This window comes from Octopus bimaculoides, chromosome 9 (genome assembly GCF_046866305.1).
Source record: "Octopus bimaculoides isolate indiv1 chromosome 9, ASM4686630v1, whole genome shotgun sequence".
In the NCBI taxonomy this organism is placed as follows: domain Eukaryota; kingdom Metazoa; phylum Mollusca; class Cephalopoda; order Octopoda; family Octopodidae; genus Octopus; species Octopus bimaculoides.
In genome coordinates, this window is record NC_142936.1 from 65,791,809 (window position 1) to 65,814,522 (window position 22,714).

Sequence of the window (22,714 nt, forward strand, 5' to 3'; positions counted from 1 at the left end):
AATTTCAGATTTAAATAAATTTTAACGATTATAAGGGTATCTATTTATTTCAGTCATGTCTGCGTATACACACAAACAGGTAGATAGATAGACATGCAAATAGACATACACGTGTTGTTTTACATACTTTAGAAAAAATGTCATTATTCAAACTTTATTAAACGTGAGAATATTCGTCGGTCTAACAGTGGCACAGCATTCCTGTTTTATTGTCCAGGTACCATACCTACATCAACTGCTCTAGATTGTTCCTTAGCCTTCCGAATGAAATCCTGTGGAACCCTGAGACTCTGAGGCCCGTCTTTTTGTGTTTTATAATCTACTCAGTATTGTACTGACGAGAAGCACAATCTCCGTAACGTGTTATGCTTCAGAACCACTCACTATGATCATTCATTGCCAAGTAGCAAGCTCTTGCATTTCGGGCCATTTATTTTCAAGGCTCGGTTTTATCATGTTTTGCCTCATTGCAAAGTGGATATAGTGCATTCAAAAAGTTTCCGACTTCATGTTTTTCACGTTACAACAATCGATACCGCGTGGAGAAAAACCTTTGGGTGAAAGGCAACGCCACCTTTCCTGCACATGCGCGAAAATTATCGCGCCAGTAGGCCGCGTCAGTTTCCGGCAGTTATGTCTAGAGTACAGACATGTAATGCGCGCTCGTCGGATTTTTGTTTTCACCGAATGCATCGAACAGAGATATTGCGTCAAATTTTGCCAAAAGCTTGGCAATACTGATGCTCAAACCACCCAGAAGATTCAGCAGGCGTTTAGGGATGATGTCATAGGAAAAACTCAGATCAAGGAGAGGTACAAACGCCTCAAGCATGACCTCACCTCAGTGGAGAGCGAAGATCGTTCAAGCAGGCCATCCACGATTAAGGTTCAGCGAATAGTTATGGTAGACAGTCGTGTAACAATCCATGAAATTTCTCACGAAATGGGAATAAGCATAGGATCAATGCTTTCTAGAGGATTTGTGCATACGGAGAAGTCTGTACTCTAGGCGTAACAGACAGGAACTGACGCGGCCTACCAATGCGAAAAATTTCATGCATTCACAGGAAAGGTGGCGTTGCCTGTCACCTAAAGAATTTTCCCCACGAGGCATAAGTTTTGGAGAGAAAAATAAATTCGGATACTTTTTTGAACGCACCTCATATACGTGATTTAATTATTTTGGTGTTCCTTCAGATTGTAAAGCTCAATCTTATAACTTGTTCGACTGTTACCTACATCCAGCTCTGCCCAGGTCAGCCCCGAATGAGTAGCACTACGAATAAAAGGGTTCAAGCTATGATCAACCTGTTGATATTCAGGACACCGTTGTCTAAGCTTATTATTCTATCGGTCTCTTTGGCCGAACCGCTAAGTTACGGGGACGTAAATACACCACCATCAGTTGTCAAGCGATGTTGGGGGGAGGGGGACAAACACAAACACACAAACATATATACACACGCACATACATACATACATACATACATACATATATATATATATATATATATATATATATATATATATATATACATATATACGACGGGCTTCTTTCAGTTTCCGTCTACCAAATCTACTCACAAGGATTTGGTCGGCCCGAGGCTATAGTAGAAGACACTTGCCCTAGGTGCCACGCAGTGGGAATGAACTCGGAACCATGTGGTTGGTAAGCAAGCTACTTATTACACAGCCACTCCTGCGTCTGGTTAGTTCATCTCTGCTCCACAAACGTTTTGGAAAATGTTCCGTAAGAAATTACAGTACATTGAGATCCCAGAGTAGAAGTGTACCATCTTGCTATAGAATATTGCTCAAGAACGGTCTTTTGCAATTTTTTAGTGTCTGGTACCAAAGTATTTCCCAGTAATTCCAAATTTGTCGTGATGGTAAAAAAAAAAAATTAATGAAAAAAAAAAAGCAGGAATGGCTGTGTGGTAAGTAGCTTGCTTACCAACCACATAGTTCCGGGTTCATTCCCACTACGTGGCACCTTGGGTAAGTGTCTTCTACTATAGCCTTGGGCCGACCAAAGCCTTGTGAGTGGATTTGGTAGACGGAAACTGAAAGAAGCCTGTCGTATATATGTATATATGTGTGTGTATATGTTTGTGTGTCTGTGTTTGTCCCCCCCCCCAACATCACTTGACAACCGATGCTGGTGTGTTTAGGTCCCCGTAACTTAGCGGTTCGGCAAAAGAGACCGATAGAATAAGTATTAGGCATCCAAAGAATAAGTCTTGGGGTCGATTTGCTCGACTGAAGGCGGTGCTCCAGCATGGCCGCAGTCAAATGACTGAAACAAGTAAAAGAGTAAAAGAAAGTAACCAAACATCATGATGTTATATTATGTACTCTAACTGTAATTTCTGGCAACTGAAAACAACAATCAAGTAACCCCATACCTTACAGTTAAAGTTGCTGACAACAACTGTAGCCGAAACATGAAAGGTAATTTCATCACCAGATAAAAGCTCCTTCAAGTAGTGTAGTCTGTATCAGCGGATATTGAATCAATGATGTCAATAGCCTGTTCACACATGACTGGTCTTCTACATCTATCATTGTCAGATAGTTTCTGAACCATTAACGAGTTAAAACTTGCCATACTACAATATTTTAGAATAGAACTGTTGGAGATACTTTTAAAGCCTACCGTATGAAGCCAAGTAGATTTTGCTTAAATATATAAGAGACAGATGTTCTTTTTACTGTGACTGTCTAGTCTTCCACACGGGCGTAGGTCTTTATGTCAGTCTGTAGATTTAAATCGTTTCAAAGTTGGTGACACGGCAAAGATGGTGACGTGGTTTGAGTGGTTCCGATTAATCTCTTGTTTCTACACCTTTTGGACTTCTGCGATTGATTCTTTAAATCGTGCCATTTTTAGGCAATAAATTTTCTCATATATTTTGATAATGACATTTGTCTAAAATATATGAAATAATACATTTGTCTAACGATATTGATAACAGAATAATATAGTTTAAAAAAAAATATATGTATAAAATAAATTTTGTATTTTTAGTAAAATAAAAAACAAAAATTTCATATATCGTTTAAAAGTCAAAGGGATTTCTGAATTTCACTACACACACACACACACACACACACACACACACACACACACACACACACACACACACACACACACACACACTTTGTGTATGTATATTTATAAGCATTTATAAGTGTGTGTATGTATGAATATCTATCTATCTATCTATCTATCTACACGACGGTGAACAGGTGTGGGCGCCGTTTGTGAGGCACGCCTTCCCGCAGCTCGTCTCACTCACCAAACTGCAAACATGGATCAGGAAGAGACCGAAACTGGGCGATTGGCACCGCGAGTGTCGCCAAGCTCTACAACAGCTCTGCCGTCCGGGATCAAACTTGTGCAACTTCCAAACGACCAATGCGTTCTATAGAGGACTAGTGGAGGGGAGGTCTGACGACACTCTCGGGGCAAACCTGGGTGTCGACGAGAAATTCCTAACCCGCCTTTTCAAGACGACGTTCGGGCCGGGGCCTATGGATAATTTCCAGAGATCCCTGGCTTGGCAATGCCATCGAGACGCACTACCAGTTCGAGAGAAGATCTACAGACACGGTTCGAAAACCACCGGACCGACCTGCCCGAGATGCGGTCAGAGCGACGAAACCGTTCTGCACGCACTCGTGCAATGTCCAGATATTTCAGAGCTGTGGACCTTCGTCGAACGGCTGTTGTCGCGTGTGGGACGAGCCCACTTATCAGCCGAGTCTATCGTGAATATTGTTCCGCCACCTTCCTTTAAACGGGAAGGAAAAACGGTTTTTGTAACACTGATAGCTATGGCAAAGGAATGCGTGTGGTGGACGCGTTTGAAAGGTCTACAAACAAACACTTTCCTATCTGGTCAGTCCCTCGTCAACTTTTTCAAGTACCACTTGAAAAGGAGGATGAGGATAGAGAGGAAAGTGTTGTCGAATGAAAGTTTCAATAAAAAATGGGTAAATGTGGCAAGAATGGTAAGAATGAAAGACGACACCATTTTAAGCATAGACTTGTAACAAAAAGAGACAAAAAGAGAGAAGGTACTTACTTTCATGTACCTTTTAAAATAAAAAAGCCTGAGGTGACCGTGGTCTTTTCCGTAGGCTTTTCTCTCCACGGATAAACCTAATCTGTTCCCCGATTTTTACATTGACTGTGATACACGATCCCTATTGATCCCCCCCCCACGTTTTTTTTTCTTCCCGCGATCCCTTTTGATCGAAATTATCCCCCCCCCCCAAGAAAAGCTCTACTTTGTAATTTGTCCATTTTCTGTATTTAGCTCTGTGTGGCTATAATAAAAAGATATCTACACACACACATGTATATATATATATATATATATATATATATATATATATATATATATATATATATATACATATATATTTATGTGTATGTGTGTGTGTAATTGTATTTAAATATATGCATGCATATATGTATATATTCCGTTAGCCGAACTACGAAGGCTCTAAACTGTTAGCCAAAAGGCAGCAGGCTCGTATTCCGTCACCATTGCACTTAACCTTTCAACCAGTTATAAACCACGTTGCTGTAGGTACCGAAACAACACCTACTGCTTATTAAAATCATTGTATGGGTCAGACTTTTCTAGAACAAGATGAAAATGAAAACTTCATTGGTGTCGCTACGATCCAATAGGTCATGTGAGAGTGAACATCATTCAAAGTATATAGGACGATAGCAACCTCCTATTAGTTAGAAATTTTCCGTGTACAAATTTGCCAGCTTAATTACATGTGTTACAAAGGCCGCTTAGAAAATTATAGCTTAAACTGAAATGATAAATAGACTACTGTTGTCTGTTTACTTGTGTAATTTTCATTCACCTACAATTATTGATTGAGAATCACGATGCTTTAAAGAGTCTCCGCTCTTCTAGTTTTACAGTTATTGATTTCTTCCTTAGGCACAAGGACAGAAGTGTATGCAAACGATGGGAAATGAGGTTTTATGATGATTATGCTTTAGCGAAAGTCAATGAAAGGAATTAGCATCAATAAGCAAACGAAACTGCTTTGTAAACACAGCATGCCGATCTTTGGAATTTACAATTATCAAGAATAGACAGAAAATGAAGGCAGCTGTTTATATGTTGTTTTCGTTCGTCTAGGAACAACATCTTGCATTATATTTTTAGGGAAGTGAGAAAATAGACTTATTAATAAGTTTAAGGTTCTATTTACAGCAATCTAATATACGTTAGCGCCCAAAGTCTTGTCTTGTCTTGTCTTCTATTATAATTCCATTCACATCAAGGATATAAAATAGGAACCAATAACACGGACTGATTAGTTTTTCACTTCATCGATTCCTGGAAAGCAGACAGGTAAAGTTTACGCTGAAGAGATTTGAAATCTGAATGTGGAGGTCCGTAACTAAATGCTACAAGGAATATAATCTGTCTGATGCTCAAACGATTCTACAAAAGCGGGGTTCAATTAGGAATATAAATTAGACTGCATTCTTAATTTGTTTTGTGAAAAGCTTTTATTATATTCTAACGATATACACTCTGTAACGTTTATGTCTATAGTATTTGCCAGTACATTCTGTATTCTAGACAAAGCTAGCGGTTCACATTTTGAGGTTTGTCAAGGCAGCGCTGGAATGTGTGTGTGTGTGTGTGTGTGTGTGTCTAAGACTCAATTAAAACTTCCTTGAAAAGAAGGGACTTTTAGAAGCTTGGAGTCTATGGGAAAATTCATTTAAATAATTGGATTCTTTGCTTTTGAAAAAGTTCTGAAAGACTGGTTTAACAGACAATGTATCGTCTTCAAATAGCTACTAAATCGTTGCAATTCACAACTAACCGTCTTATAACGGAAGTACAAATTTGATAATGTAGTTCTCGATATACAGAAAAGTGTTTCATGGTTACGGTCTTCGATTAAGAGTCTGCTCGATCGTGACGTATCAGGTGCTAGTCAACATTGATTTCTTTTGAATGTGCAACGGAGATTCGAACCCCAACTGCTAGATACTCCGTTTCTTTAAATCGACTAATCAGCGTCAGGCTCCAGCATGATATGGCTTACTCGGATGTTTTAATATTTAACCCCTTGTCACCTCATAAAAACAGATTGGCACCTAACTCAACGCAGAGGATTTAGAGCTGCCGATTGATTCGCGCACCTCATGTCTTGTCAGGCAGACGGCTTCCGGCATGCGAGCAGCCAGCGTGGTACATTTGCGCGGACAACTTCGGGCACTCGGACAAATGGATTCTGAACATTCACACCATGTTCCATAAGTAGCTTTTACGGACACTGTGCAGTTTTTCTCTTCCGCCAGTTGGCAATTATATTATGAATATCTTTCATTGTAAATAACCAGCGCTAAATATCATGTCTAGCAATAAATATTGATTTCAAATTTTGACACAAAGTCAGCAGTTTCGGAGGTGGGGGCAATAAGTCGTTTACACCGACCCTAGCGTTTAACTGATAATTATTTCATCAACACCAAAAGGTTGAAAGGCAAAGTCGACCTCGGCGGACTTTGAAATCATAACGTAAAGACACTTTAGTAGAAAGTGGGTTATACATCTTTAGATTGTATACCTGACTTCCTACTATAAAATTAGAATATATAACGGAACGCTGAACTCCAGACTATCAACTTAAACAACATTTATTTAGGTGGTAAATATATACATCTTTAGTTCTTGTTGTTACAGCTTCTGTTGTTGGGACGTTGTTATGTAGGTGTGAGCGAGCTGTCGAGTGTAAGTCCGAAAGATGTAGAGAGACAGCTTAACACGTAAAGAGGCTGTCTCCAGAGTTCGAATGTTAGAGACACTCTTGACACGTCAATTGCTCTATGCTGGCCAGCAAGAAAGAGAATGAATTGAGCGGGAACGCTTGCTTGTTTAATTCCACGCATGCGTGAGATTACGCATGCGCACGGCGTTACTACAACACGAAATGCGCTAAGCATTTTTCCCGGCGTACTAACAATTCTGCGGCTTATGTTCGACAACAAATATTCAAGTTAAATGTTTGAGAGTTTGCTTCAGTCATTATTCACGCAGCCAACGACAGATTCCACGCGTACAATACAACATTGTAAGAAAGCCATCAACAGCGATAATAATCACAACAATAACAACCCAACTCATCAATCTCACGAAAATCATCTCATCCTCACAACAGCAAGTAAGTTCAAAAGGAAAGATCGATCATAAATTTTATCACCGCAGTCCCCACCTCTTTAAGCTATGACGTTGATATGCTGATAGCATCTGTTAACGGATGAAGTGTATTTTTCGTCCGCACAACATAACAGTAAAAACCAACTTTTCAGTACCGAGGGAAGTCTCGTCTTTCTTCGAATGCATGTTTTCGGAGCGAATTTTATCCTCAATTGGCAGTTACAACCGGTATTTAATCATTTCATATAGTTTCCGTTTGAGTGATTCCAAATAATTTGTGCTTAAAAATGGCATCTTCACATGACATTATGGATATTTCCTCTTGCAATTTCCATTTCCTCTGAACTAGCGGCTTTTCGTAAGACAACGGAAGACAAAATTCAGGCTCTGACTCGTACAATTGAAATTGCTTCGATATTCTGCACGCTCAAATTCTCGTGGCCAGAGGACTTCAACAAATCGTTCATTTAATCCCTGATGGGAAACCCACGACATTTTGTTGACCTCACGACCAGTTTGGTACAAATGTACGCAAATACATTCAACCATGTTCTTTCAAATTAGCTACTCAAACGCAGGAAGATTGTCAGTAAAGCATTTTCGTCATTACTTGGAAGGAAGAACCTCCACCATTTATAAGGATCATACGTCTTTAACCTATGCGTTACCATTCAACACGGATAAATACTCCCCAAGAGATTTAGACACCTTGATTATATTTCACAGTTTGCTGTGGACAAGGCTTCTGCAGTAGACACATTATCCCTTTATCATATCAATGCTTTGCACTCTGGTGATGCAACCAGACTCATATATAAATAAATACCATCGTACTCTTCAGTGCAGGAAGGAAAGAAACGATAATACAAGGAACTTAAAAAAGAATATAGCAGAAAAAAATTGGATCTAGGAGAGTAATATTGGTGTTCGTGTGAGAAAGAGATGGGAGTTATGTCAGATATTGAACCATAACTCTATGGTTCAATATCCAACATGACTCCCATCTCTTTCTTACACGAATACCAATATAACTCTCCTAGATCCAATTTTTTCTACTATATTCTTTTTTAAGTTCCTTGCATTATCGTTTCTTTCCTTCCTGCACTGGATTTATATTATAGCTTTGTACGAAACGATCGTCTGCAAAAAATTAAACTTCTTATGAATTTTAACAACTTGTTTCCTCCATTTTTATAAAAATTGATGGGATTTATGGGACTTCATTCCATAAATTCATCACACATTATATACAAGTATTACTTTCATATAGTCGCAAATTTACGCCTGTAAACTCCCAGCAAAGTATGAAGAATCAACATTAGAAATCTTTTTTGGAAACCTCCAATTAAAGGACGAATCCACATTCAACCTTTATACACCTATATATATATATATATATATATATATATATATATATATATATATATATATATATATATATACATACACACATATCAATAGGTTGTCTACCTGCTAGAAACAATGGCTAAATACTCTCAAATCACACCTTACCGTCTTAAGAAAAAAAGTCGAAAGGCAAATTTAATTTTGGCGCGATTTGAGCTCAGAGGATAAGGAGTTGGGACTAAACGCTGCAAAGCACTTTGTCCCATACGTTAACGAATCTGCGAGATTATACATACCTTATTTTTATTTGTGTGTACTCGAAATAAATTGAATTCCTATATTCTTAACGTTCAACAGAAACATTTATCCATAATGAGTTCATTTGTTGAGAAAAGTTTTGAAAGAATGTGTAATAATTAATTCTGACTGAAAGAAGTTTAGTAATATAATTTAGAGTGAGAGTACGATAAAGATAAAGATGTTATGATTCACAGGTTTGCATCAGCAGTTTTATAGTTTGTTTAAAAGTTATTTTTCAAAAATTTCAATTTCAATCACTTTTATGCTACAACTTAAATTAAATTCTGCTGACATAATAAATTTGAATTCATTTATTCTGAAATAGAGTAACAAATATATAAATGTTCAAAATGTTCTCGGTTTCCTTGTTGACAGATTAAAAATTAATAAACACCAGTTAACACAATAGCCGTTATTAATGTTGGTTGGTTGGTTGGCTGGTTGAAATCTCGTCATACTTTACATCACTAGGAGAGAGGAACAAAGAGAGAAAGAGAGAAAGGAACAAAGTAAGATACAAAGAAAGTTAACGTAAGAGGTTTAGGATGAGTGTTTTTAATGAAATTTTACTGAGATTTTCGATAGAAAAGATTTAGATTACGTAGATAAAATTTAGAAAACTTATAGCATGATTTTATTGCAAATATACATATGAGAAATTTGTTTTATTTAATTGTATTTTAAATTTTAAGGTAATAAATATTTTTATTTTGAAAATTATCATTCATTTCATCAATTTGTATAATCACCGATACATTTGATAAAGGTCAAATCATAATTATTGTATGGACGCCGTATTACCTGATATTATCCATGGTGGCAAAAATATTCTTCCAAAGTTACTCGTCATATGACAGGTCGCACTCAGGTATCTATTGTATTGGACCGGATAGGTAGTGAGCACAAGCTGCAGGACAATAATAGACTAAAGTATCTTACAATATTTAAGTATTTAGTTTAGTTCTTATATGATCTGAATTCAAAGTACTGTTGTGCCATTCACAAGTAAGTATTTTATTACAAAAATTTACATGGCCACAAATTTTGATGGGGAGAGTACAGTCGTGGGCCTTCGTAAAAAAAACAAAAAACTTAGCAAGGTGGAACATGACTACTTTCAAAGAAAGGCGGTGAGCTGGAAGAAACGTAAGCACGCCGGGCGAAATGCTTAGAGGTATTTCGTCTGCCGTTACGTTCTGAGTTCAAATTCCGCCGAGGTCGACTTTGCCTTTCTTCCTTTCGGGGTCGATAAATTAAGTACCAGTTACGCACTGGGGTCGATGTAATCGACTTAATTCCTTTGTCTGTCCTTGTTTGTCCCCTCTGTGTGTAACTCCCTGTGGGCAATAAGGAAATTAGAAAGTAAGTACGCCAGGCGAAATGCTTAGCGGTATTTCGTCTGGCTTTATGTTCTGAGTTCAAATTCCGCCGCGGTCGATAAATTAAGTACAAGTTGCGTGTGACCTCAGTTCTCAAATGGTACTTATTTTATTGACTCCCTTGAAAGGATGAAGGGAAAAGTCGACTCCCGTGGAATTTGAACTCAGAACGTAAAGACGGACGAAGGTCGCTAAGCATTTTGCCCGATGTGTTAACGATTCTACCAGCCCGCCGCTTTGAATATTAAAACAAATAATAAGTTCAAAATTCAACGGGGTCAACTTTGCCTTTCATCCTTTCGGGGCTCAGCACTGAAGTCCATGTAATCGACTAGTCCCCTCCCACGAAGTTTCAGGCCTTGCACCTATAGTAGAAAGGAAAATAGAATATTTATTTCTTTATTGCTCACAGGGGGCTAAACATAGATGGGACAAACAAGGACAAAGGGATTAAGTCGATTACATAGACCCCAGTGCGTAACTGGTACGTATTTAATCGACCCCGAAAGGATAAAAGCAAAGTCGACCTCGGCGGAATTTGAACTCAGAACGTAAAGACAAATAAAATACCGCTAAGCATTTCGCCCGGCGTGCTAACGATTCTTCCAGCTCACCGCCCTAGGAAAATAGAATATTGTTTTCTACTCTAGGCGCAAGGCCCGAAATTTGTGGGGAGTGTTCAGTTGATTACATTAACCCCAGTACGCAACTCATCCCTAATTTATCGACCCCGAAAGGGTGAAAGGCAAAGTCAACCTCGACAGAATTTGAACTAAGAACGTAAAGAAGCATTTCGCCGGGCGTGCTAACGATTCTGCCAGCTCACCGCCCGAAGTAAATAGAATATAGAAACAAATATCAAGACGGCGCGCTGCCAGAATAGTTAACATGCCGGACATAATGCTTAGCGGTATTTCGTCTGTCTTGCACGTTCTGAGTTCTAATTCTGCCGAAGTCGATGTTGCCTTTCATCCTTTCGAGCGGGGTCAATAAAATAAATACCATTTGAGTACTTGGGTCGATGTAATCGACTAGCCCTCTCCCTCGAAAGTTGCTGGTCAAGTGCCAAAATTTAAAATCGATATTAAAACATATCATTGTATCCAAAATACACGTGACTGATATTTTATTTTATCGACAGCGAGTAGGGTGATGGAAAGATTTGAACTTACAAAATAAAAATCTGGAAGAAATCTTGTGTGGCATTTTATTTGACATTCTATCGATTCTGTTGTCATGATGTTGGAGAGTATCTCCGGGAAGCGGAATACTTTCAGAATGAAAGAAAGGTATATATCTATTATTTTTTTTAGAAAGGGATCCTGCAGTCAATCACGGACTAAACAACAATAGCCAGAGTAACGCTCTGATTATGGACCTTTAGGGCAGGGGTGGAATACCCTTATCTACAGGCAATATTTTCTCCTTATTCAAAATTGAAATCGCTCGCTAACGAAATATCTAAGACATTATCTAGCCAAAACAATCAAGGCTTAAAAAAATTAGCTTGATATGAGGTGCTTACTTCTAAATTTTTAAAAATCTATAGATTTCAGTGCTCGACTGGTACATGTTTTAGTAGTCCAGGGAATGATGGAAGAGAAAATTGACGTTGGTGGATTTTGAACTCAGAACCTAAAGCCGGAAGAAATGTCACTAAGCATTTCGTTTGGTGTACAAACGATTCTGCCAGCTCTGTCTGTGTAAATTTGCAAAATTGAAGTTTGATAAGAGCCCTGAACAAAAATCTAGGCCCTTGAGCCACTTTGTAATTTTTGCTGATATATATATATATATATATATATATATATATGTATATATGTATATATATATATATATATATATATATATATATATATATATATATATATATATATATATATATATATATATATATATATATATATATATATATATATATATATATATATATATATATATATATATATATATATATATATATATATATATATATATATATATATATATATATATATATATATATATATATATATATATATATATATATATATATATATATATATATATATATATATATATATATATATATATATATATATATATATATATAGATATATATATATATAGATATATATTTATTTATTTATGTGTTTCAGCCAAGTGGCTGCGGTCATGCTGGTGCACCACCGTCAAGCAAGGCTGTGTGGTTAAGAAGCTCATTTTGTAATTACGTGTTTCATGTTCAGTCCTGATGCACCGCACCTTGGGCAAGTGTCTTTAACTTGAGCCACGGGTCGACCAATACTTAATAAGTGAATTTCGTATATGGAAACTGTATGGAGACCTGTCATAACCTGATACAGCTCCCCGGCTTACCAGTTCCAGTCGAACCGTCCATGCTAGCATGGAAAACGGACGCTAAATGATGATGATGACGACGACGACGACGATGATATATATATATATATATATATATATATATATATATATATATATATATATATATATATATATATATATATATATATATATATATATATAATACTTCAAAGCGGTGACCCAACATGGCCGCAGTTCAATGACTGGAACAAATAAAACATAGAAGATAACTCTTTTAAAGCTGGTCTGTGGCAGAACAACAACAGCAACAACAACAACAACAACAACAAACAAACAAACAAACACACACACACACACACAAACAAACAAACAACAAAAGCAAACAACAATGTGCAAGTATGGAATACAGAATTTTGCCGGGTAATCATCGAAGAACTAGAACGTTAATTCTATTTAAGATGACATTAGCCTAAACAACTACAAAGACGACGACGATGATGAAGACAGCAACAACAATAACAACAACAACAAGGAATATCTCCGTGTAATCATTGAAAATGCTGTAGAAATTAAATGGGAAACTAAAAATAAAATGAGAGAAAAAAAAAAACAAAAAAAAGCGACGGTGATTATATCGTGTGTAAAATCCTGTACACACCACAAATCACAATAAATAACACATTTAAAAGTAACACTTCATATACACAAGAGATGGACATCATTGTATAAACTAAATAAATAAGCGATTTTTATGGGCCGAAAGAAAGAGCGAATGTGGGGGGGGGGGGAAAGAAATATTTTAAGGGAGACGACTCCTGCAGTCTTAGCATACAAGTATTTTACGGGTGTATATGTAAAAGAGTATTTAAAGAAATATAGGTAGAAATATATTTACGGGTATGTATAGATTATTTATGGGTGTATATGTAGAAGTATATTTACGGGTATATATATATATATATATATATATATATATATATATATATATATAGTTTTAGGGAAAATAACCAAGGTTCATGAACTCATCGATGATTTTAATAAATTGATTTTAATTGAGTTTTTACCTGTAATTTTGGATTATATCCCTAATATTATTATTATTATTATTATTATTATTATTATATATATTATTATATATATATATATATATATATATATATATATGTATATATATATATAGGTTTTTTACTTGTGTATTTAGAGGAACATATTTATGGGTGTGTTGGTAGATCATCTGCGGGTGTTTATGTTCAAATATATTTATGTGTTTATATATAGAAGGGTCATAGATGTATATGCTGGAAGATATTTACGGGTGTATTCTTTTTGGGATTTATTTTCTGGTATATATACGTTGAAGGATATTTACTGGTGTGTATGTGTGCGCGCGTCCCCTCCATTTTCTTATTGCCGTGTATATATATATATATATATACATATATATATATATATATATATATATATACATATATATATATATATATATATATATATATATATATATATATATATATATATATACATATATATATATATATATATATATATATATATATATATATATACATATATATATATATATACACACACACATATATATATATATATATATATATATATATATATATATATATATGTGTGTGTGTGTGTGTGTGTGCATATATATATATAATGAATGTTTATGGGTATATAGTTAGAATGATATTTACGGGTGTATAAATTCAACGATATGTACGAGTGTATTTATAGAAAGATAGATGCAGGTGTATAGGTGGAAAGATATTTACGAGTGTATATTCTTTTATTCTTTTATTCTTTTATTCGTTTCAGTCATTTGATTCCAGCTATGATGGAGCCCTACCTTGAAGGATTTTAGTCGAACAAATCGACCGCAGGACTTATTTTTTAAGCCTAGTACTTATTCTATCAATCTATTTTGACGAACCGCTAGTTTACGGGGACGTAAACAAACCAACGCCGGTTGATAGGAGGACAAACACACATAAAGTCACACACACATATGTATATATTCGACATGTTTCTTGCAGTTTCTGTCCACCAAATCCACTCACAAAGCTTTGTTCGGCTCGAGGTAATAGTAGAAGACACTTGCCCCAGGTGGCACGCAGTGGGACTGAACCCAGAATCATGTGGTTGGGAATGAAGCTCCCTACCACACAGCCACGCATGTGGAAAAATATTTGTGAGTGTATAACTAGAAAGATATTTATATTTAGAAGGTTATTTAGAGTTATATAAGGTGGACTGATATTAATGGGTGTTTATATGGAAGGGTATTTGTAGGTGTGTGAGGGGGTGCTGAAATGTTCCTTGCATTGGATAAAAGAAAATACAGGAGGATCAGTTAATTATAATTTTATTCAGCATATTTCCCTCTCAGATTCACACAGTTGTTGCAGTTTTTCTAAGCCCTGTAAAAGAACGCGGAATGTTGGGCCTCTAACCAGGCTTTTCGCGATACCCTTAAAGTCAGGAGCTTTTCAGCACCCCTTCGTATAGGTAGAGGGATATTTATGGGTGTATATTTGGAATGATATTTGCGGGTGTATAGGTAGAATGATATTAATGGGTGTATGTTGGTTACATAGACTTATGAGCTGGCAGAATCGGTAGAATGTGGGACAAAATAGTATGCGGTATTTGTTACTGGTCTTTACGTTCTGAGATCAAATCCCACCGAGGTTGACTCAACCTTTCTTTCAGAGATTGATAAAATAAAGAATCAATCAAGTACAGAGATGCTGTAATCTACTGGTTCTCCTCAAAATTGCTGGTCTTGTACTGACAGCAGGAACCACCACCCTCATCAGCAATAAAGAAATTAAAAAAGTGTTGCTAGAACAATAAGGAAATAATTATTAGAAACGATAGTTACTTCTATCTTGGTATTCTATAGATAACTGATGTGGAGAAGTACAATGATATTCCCGACGAAAATTAACTGTTTACTCCTACTCTATCTTAATTCTCCCTATAGAATTACATTCGACTACATTCCTAACCCCTCACTCGTTTTTTCCCCTTCTCATCCACTTTTCCTTTTTCACACTCTCCCTACACTTTTCCCCTTTTGAAGAACTAACGTCCGAAAAGTTATGACTCTTTCCTTTCCCTTTTTAATCGTTAAATTAATATAATATCTGTTTAAACTTGTTCTTTCTGTGTTGCATTTTAATTTTAATTTTTGTTCATTGCATTTCCATTTATGTTTCACTATATATATATATATATATATATATATATATATATATATATATATATATATATATATATATATATATATATATATATATATATATGTTAGAACAATTTTGTATTGGAAAACATATGCTGCCAAAAATTCCAGCATAGTCAAATTTTAAGCATATAATCACAATTCACTCGTACTTTCATATTTTCTGTTATAAAGTTTCCAGTGAATAACGTTGTTGTAGCCTCAGTAACAAAAGATTACAAATGCAGCCTGTGAATTTAGGCTAAATGTTCTTATTATTAATAATGTCTAATGTACATTAATAAGTTACATTTGAATTTTTCAATAAAGTATTTCTCTTTAATGGACCTTCTATTCATTAAAGAAAACCCCCATATGGTAAAAGCTCATCCACTACAATTATCCAGCTGTTTGTTTAACAGAATATTTTTTTGTACTGCGGTTGTGTTATGTGTTGCCAGTACATCCGCACCCTCTCAGTCAATGCATTTCAGATTTATTCAACATAAATAATTTTGCAATAGCTGCATTCAATGGTATATATAAAAGATTTTTGTTTTTTTACAAATGATATCAGCTTTTGGATATATGGTGGTACCGGATTTGGTATTTAATTCACTACTGCTTTTAATATCTCACTAAGTACCGAATCAACCATTATTATATACTTGCACTTTAGATATCGCCTATCCTTGTCCATGTCGAATTTTGCTGGACTCAATAATAGTTAAAAGTTTTCCTGTTGTCATTCTCTTCGAATTACTGGTGAACTCTGAACAAGGAACGTCATATTTGCTCTTGCTACGGCAAAAATACCGCAAAAATGTACGTGTCTTGTGTTATAAGGGGTATCTTACGGAGCTGTTGCATCGGGTTTATTTGTCTTTTGCATATATTCTCGGGAAGTTATGAATCCTTCCAGCTCTTGCAGGCGATTGTTTCGTCGACTTCAGCTATTGTACATGCTTTCCGATTTAGACAGTATGGCATATTATTTTTGCATAAATCTGGTGGTAGCAACTGAAGTTTAAATATTGATACATATCGATGTAAAAAAATGTCAGTTTTTATATGGGTTCTATTTTTAATTATTAGAATACTTAGAAAAAACAATTCATAATTACTTGTCTTTCTTGTGAACTGTGTGGTTTATATAAAATACTAGAAAATTCTTCCAGTGCTTCATCAAATTTTTTTTCCATATGATAAATATAAATAACGTTTTCATGAAGATTCAATATGTCGGACAATGTCAATGTTGAATATGGTCTCCACGTCTTGGTTACACCTTCTGTTTTAAGAACACCATAACAAGGGATGCGTAAGTAGGCGTAAATGTACCTATGGGTGTTCCACTAGTCTGGATAACAATTTTTCATTGAAATAGAAGGAGTTGTATTTTAGAACAAGTATAGTGGAATCCGAAAGTAGCTCGGGAGAGGATTTGCCTTTCTATGTTTTACCACCGGAGTATTATGTAACAGCGATAGCTAAAACCATGACGCATATTTCAGTAAAGGCGAGTTGCAGCAAAACTTAAAAATGAGCAATTATATCTCTTGTGGCTAGATGTTTCATCTCAATATTTTTCCATTTGCTTGTCTCATGAACTTCGCAACAGTAAATCCCTCTAACTGATACCATGATGATAAGCGTCGGGCATTAGACACTTACGCTATTCACTGGTTCCAAGAGTGATCTTTTCTTACTGATATACTGACAATGCTATTTCCCAAAAGATTTGTTTCTACAAAACATGTAAGTATTAATGAATTGTGAATTCTTCATCAATATCAGGTTATGCAGAAGGGCATACTCAGTAATATAATTTTAATTACGTTATTTCTGAAAATAAAACCGTGTGATTACAGTTGTTTATAAATCTCGTATGTTGTGGGACTGAACGACAACGACCACAGCAGCAGCAGCAGCAGCAATAACCAGAGCAAAGTTATCAACGAAGAAACCTCATGGCAGTTACTTAGTCTGCTACGAAATATCAGCGAAATCTCTTTCAATTCACACATTACATTATTTACAGAAGGAAGAACTCTGAATATTGTAGTAGTAGATATACTGTTTTTCCCTCACAAAACAAGACTGGAATTCACAGCTTGGAAACCTTTGATTATAAGTCGCTCAATCAGAGCTGCCCAAAGGCTAAACACCACCACCATCAACACCAACAGCAACAAAAGCAGCAGCAGCAACATTAACAACAACTGCAACACTAAGTTATGTTATTGTTATTTACCGACCAGATGGCCTTAGACTTAAACGGATATTCCAGCCAGGACAAACCTGTTTTATGTTTGCTTGTCATAGTGCACCTCGGAATACATTATCCTATATATCTCTCTTTCAGAGTGTGATTTAATGGAGATTTGGCTACAAAATTTAGCAGATTGTCTGATCATATAAAGACTATAGTTCATCAGACATAAAATAAGTTATAATTTACAAAAAAAAAAAACACACACACAACAAAAACAAAAACAAAATAAAACAAAATGAAACAAAAAAAAAATTCTGAATCTAGACAAAATTCATCATTTGGAAACAGTGTAGATAGGCCACGAATATTTATAACATTTTTCCTATATGTAATAACCTCTCCCTAGTTCTGTATGCTTGATTAGATCATTATTCTGATGAGGTTTAAAAGACCGAAACAAATGTCCCTTGTTGTACCTATTTCTGCAAACAAATATGAACCATTCCTTCCTTTAAATGTATAAATTATTTTGGTAAATTAATTGTGAAGTCCTCGAAAGTATCCTCAACTTTTTTTGATTGTCTTTAACGTTTACCTGTAGGTTTTTGCTTACTTCCTCCAACTAAAAGCAAAAACTTAATTAATTATTTTTGCGTGTGTGTGTGGCATCCAGTACATCATTACCTTAACTTAATTATGAAAATTTGGGTCATTGGTACTCTTGAATTATTTCCTTTAGCTAATTTTATTATATATATATATATATATATATATATATATATATATATATATATATATATATATATATATATATATATATATATATATGTGTGTGTGTGTGTGTGTGTGTGTGTGTGTGTTTGTGTTTGTCCCCAAGCATTGCTTGACAACCGATGCTGGTGTGTTTATGTCCCCGTCACTTAGCGGTTCGGCAAAAGAGACCGATAGAATAAGTACTAGGCTTACAAAGAATAAGTCCTGGGGTCGATTTGCTCGGCTAAAGGCTGTGCTCCAGCATGGCCGCAGTCAAATGACCGAAACAAGTAAAAAAGAGTAAAAAAAGAGAGAAAAAGAGTAAATTATTCTGGTCATAAACATTCTCATTTATTTTCTTATATATAAAACTCTTTCCACTGATCTGCAGGCATGGTCAAACTATCTAATACCGATAACGTGCAGTAGACCAAAAGGCTTATTTGCCTTCTAACAATTGTCAAACTGTTCTTTCCCTAAACATTTCAATTAATTTGAGAAAATATTTCATAACTCTTTCACTATCGAAGGCAAAATCAGATGAGGTTACTCACGATGTTTTCCCTATATAATTTAAATTGCTTTTTCATTATGTCTTTCAAGAAAACACATCACAAAAATCTGGAGATATATCGGACTCTGAAGACGTGGGGAAATTTTTATTACTTATCAGGCATTTGAAGGTTTCTTTTGCTTCTCAGATTTCATTCCTTTATATTTTTAAAATACTAATAGTTATAATTAATGAAATTACATTTATGTAGTTTATTTCCAGACGTTTTCCATGTTTATTTTATCAAAGAATATTTTCCCTTTCAAATAAATAATTTTATATTTCGTCAGTATTTGTGGGTGTAATACACAAATAAAGATTAATTCAAGAGGCAACCGGCAGCCGTAAATCCAAACGTCGGGTTATAGGAACCAGCAAAACTTAACAGTCGTATCACCATGTGCCCTCTACCCGAGCTTCTGACCAGAATGAACTACTCCCCGAAAATCATCCACAAAAACACGATGCACCGTGAAGAAAGGAGGCCATTTGAACAGGCCTCTTTTTGACGTGACGTCACTTCCCCTCGCTTCTGATTCCTCGTCGTAGTTGCCTCCTTTATTCCTCTACAGTATTATAAATTATTATAATACAGACGAAACAAAATTATTAATATAACAAATTCAATTCTGATTTTCCTGCATTTTGAAGACAACGTATGACTCTTAGCTTGAAACAAGTCTAACATATGACCTCTTTTATTTTGCAAACGAAGCCCGTTTTAACTCATCGATGCAACCTATCTCATTACATAGATGAAACATGCTTCATTTCATGGATGAAACCTGTTTTAATTCACACATGAAATCTGTCTCGTTTCATACATAAAACTTGGTTTCATTTCGTATGTTGAATAGTGTGAACAGATTACATTTCTTACGTCCAAGAGAGTTACCTTCCCTTATTTGAACACAGATTTGAGAGCCATATTATGACTCCCAAATGTGTCATAGGAAACGTCTGAGAACCGAATATGACTCTCAAAACAGTGTTAATATTCTATATCATCTCCCCTTTTCTTCGAGAAATACTAACAATTGCTGTTAGATGTTTTTCCCCCATTTTCTTCAATTAAATGAGAAATTTCAATTAACTATGAATTTTTTTTCTTTACGTTCACCATTCAACACATCATCCTTTCACTTGAGTACCCAAATATATGCCATTACTACATTTGAGTTAATTCCCTTAGCTCGTTTTATTTTGACAGCCATAAAACATCCTATAATGTCATATAATGCCACATAATGATACATAAGATCACGCAATGTCACGTAACGTCACGTAAAGTCACGTAATCTCCCAGGCATGTATCTTTCTGAATCAGTAAATATTTAGTAGCTCACAGTTTTAAGAGAGATCAAGCAACGATCAAAGCAGACCACACTGTTATTGATTGTGTTGTTGCTGTTGTCGTTGTTGTTACTGCAGTCGATTTATGTTGTTGCTGCTGCTGCTATTGTTAATAAAAATCAAGGTTTTATGGATCAGATATAAATGCAATATTGAGGTTGTAACTAAGTCTTTCATCTTTAGTGAGAAAAGGTGCAGCACTTTCGTTGTTGTCGTTGTGGTGGTGGTGGTGGTGGTCGTTATTGTTGTTGTGTAACCCTTGGTTAACAATGAACCAGATAGACCTGTGATTAAAAGCATTCAACCTATGACCATTCTTCATATTTTTGTTTTTCAAGCAAACTGTACCTTTGACAACATTATGCAATATTTTTTTTTTTGTTGCTTAAGATGCAAGGGTGGAGTTTGAAGGAGAATTGAAACCCTGTGGGACGAAGGAAGTGTTTTAAAATCAGAAACTATTTAGCAACTCTTAGTTTTAAGAGAATATGCAACGATCAAAGCAGATCACATTGGGCTGTTGTTGGTATTGTTGTTGTTGTTGTTGTCGTCACTGCTCTTGTCGTTACTCCTATTATTATTGTTATTGTAGTTGTTGTTTTGCAGTTGTTGCTGTCGTTGTTTTCGATGCTGTTGACATCATAGCTACCGTTATTTTTGATGTAGCTGTTGTTGTTCTTGCCGTTGTTGCTCCTATTAGCATTTTTGCTGGGCATTGTCACTGTAAGTGTGGTTGTAGCTGTTGTTGTTGTTGTTGGTGGTGGTGCTGTTGTTGTTGTTGCTCCTGTAATTACCACTGTTGCTATTTTCCTTCTTATTCTTGTTTAGCTTCACGTCAGCCCTAATCGATCCGATTTATGATCAAAGTTGTAGTGGCGTTATGGAATAACGCGGTGTAATGTTGTGAATGGTATTTTGTCATACTGTAGTACAATAATGTGACGTCGTAGATGAGTGTAAGAATGTAGTACAATGCTGTGGTATTGCGCAACAGTGCAGTTTATTGCAGTAGAGAGATGTAGTGCTGGGCTCAGTGTTGTGCAGTAAGTCGAGTTGTGCAGGAAAGACCAAGTCTGGTGGCATTTATTTCAAGATATTCACTGGCCTGCATTGGTATCCTTTTCTTTCCTTCTTTCTTTCTTTCTTTCTTCCTTTCTTTCTTTCTTTCTTTCTTTCTTTCTTTCTTTCTTTCTTTCGTCCGTCCGTCCGTCTGTCTGTCTGATTGCCTGCCTGTATGCCTGTCTTTCTATCTACATCTATCCATCTATCTACATCTACATATCTTATATACACACACATATATTCATACATTGATATATACAAATGTGGATGTATGTATGTGCATACACACACACACACACACACACACACACACACACACACACACACACACACACACACACACACACACACACACACACACACATATATATATATATGTATATATATAATCATAAATATATAGGGATTGACAGTAACCTGCTTCTCCAACATACTGAGAATTCAGAAATAGCAGTCAAAGAACTACTGATTTCAAAACTACAAATTATTGTGTTTTTTACTCTTCTCTACTGTTTTTTGTTCTGTGTTTATCAAAAATATCGCTATCAATCTGGAGTAATAATTTGTAGTTTTGAAATCAGTAGTTCTTTGACTGCTATTTCTGAATTCTCAGTATGTTGGAGAAGCAGGTTACTGTCAATCCCTATATATTTATGATTATAAATTTTTTACCGAAGAAGGTTTTTTCATACTGAGCTACCCGGCAAAATTGTTGATTATTAATTTTATTACTAATTGACGATTCCCTGCCCTGCATATCTATATATGTATATATATATATATATATATATATATATATATATATATATATATATATATATATATATATATATATATATATATACATATATGTATATATGTATATATATATATATATATATATATATATATATATATATATATATATATATATATATACATATATACATATATGTATATATATATCTATATATATATATATATATATATATATATATATAT

At 35.2% G+C, this 22,714-nt stretch overlaps 1 protein-coding gene across 1 annotated transcript in view; it reads right to left on the reverse strand.

Moving 5' to 3' along the window:
* Positions 1 to 9,215: 9,215 nt before the first annotated feature.
* LOC106879147 (voltage-gated inwardly rectifying potassium channel KCNH7) overlaps positions 9,216 to 22,714 on the reverse strand; it is a 661,705-nt gene continuing 648,206 nt past the window's right edge. The window contains exons 15-16 of the transcript XR_016243164.1: positions 9,663 to 9,768; positions 9,216 to 9,328 (exon numbers count right to left, since the gene is read on the reverse strand). The gene's annotated coding sequence lies outside the window, so the exon portion shown is untranslated. The remainder of the gene's footprint in view (positions 9,329 to 9,662; positions 9,769 to 22,714) is intronic.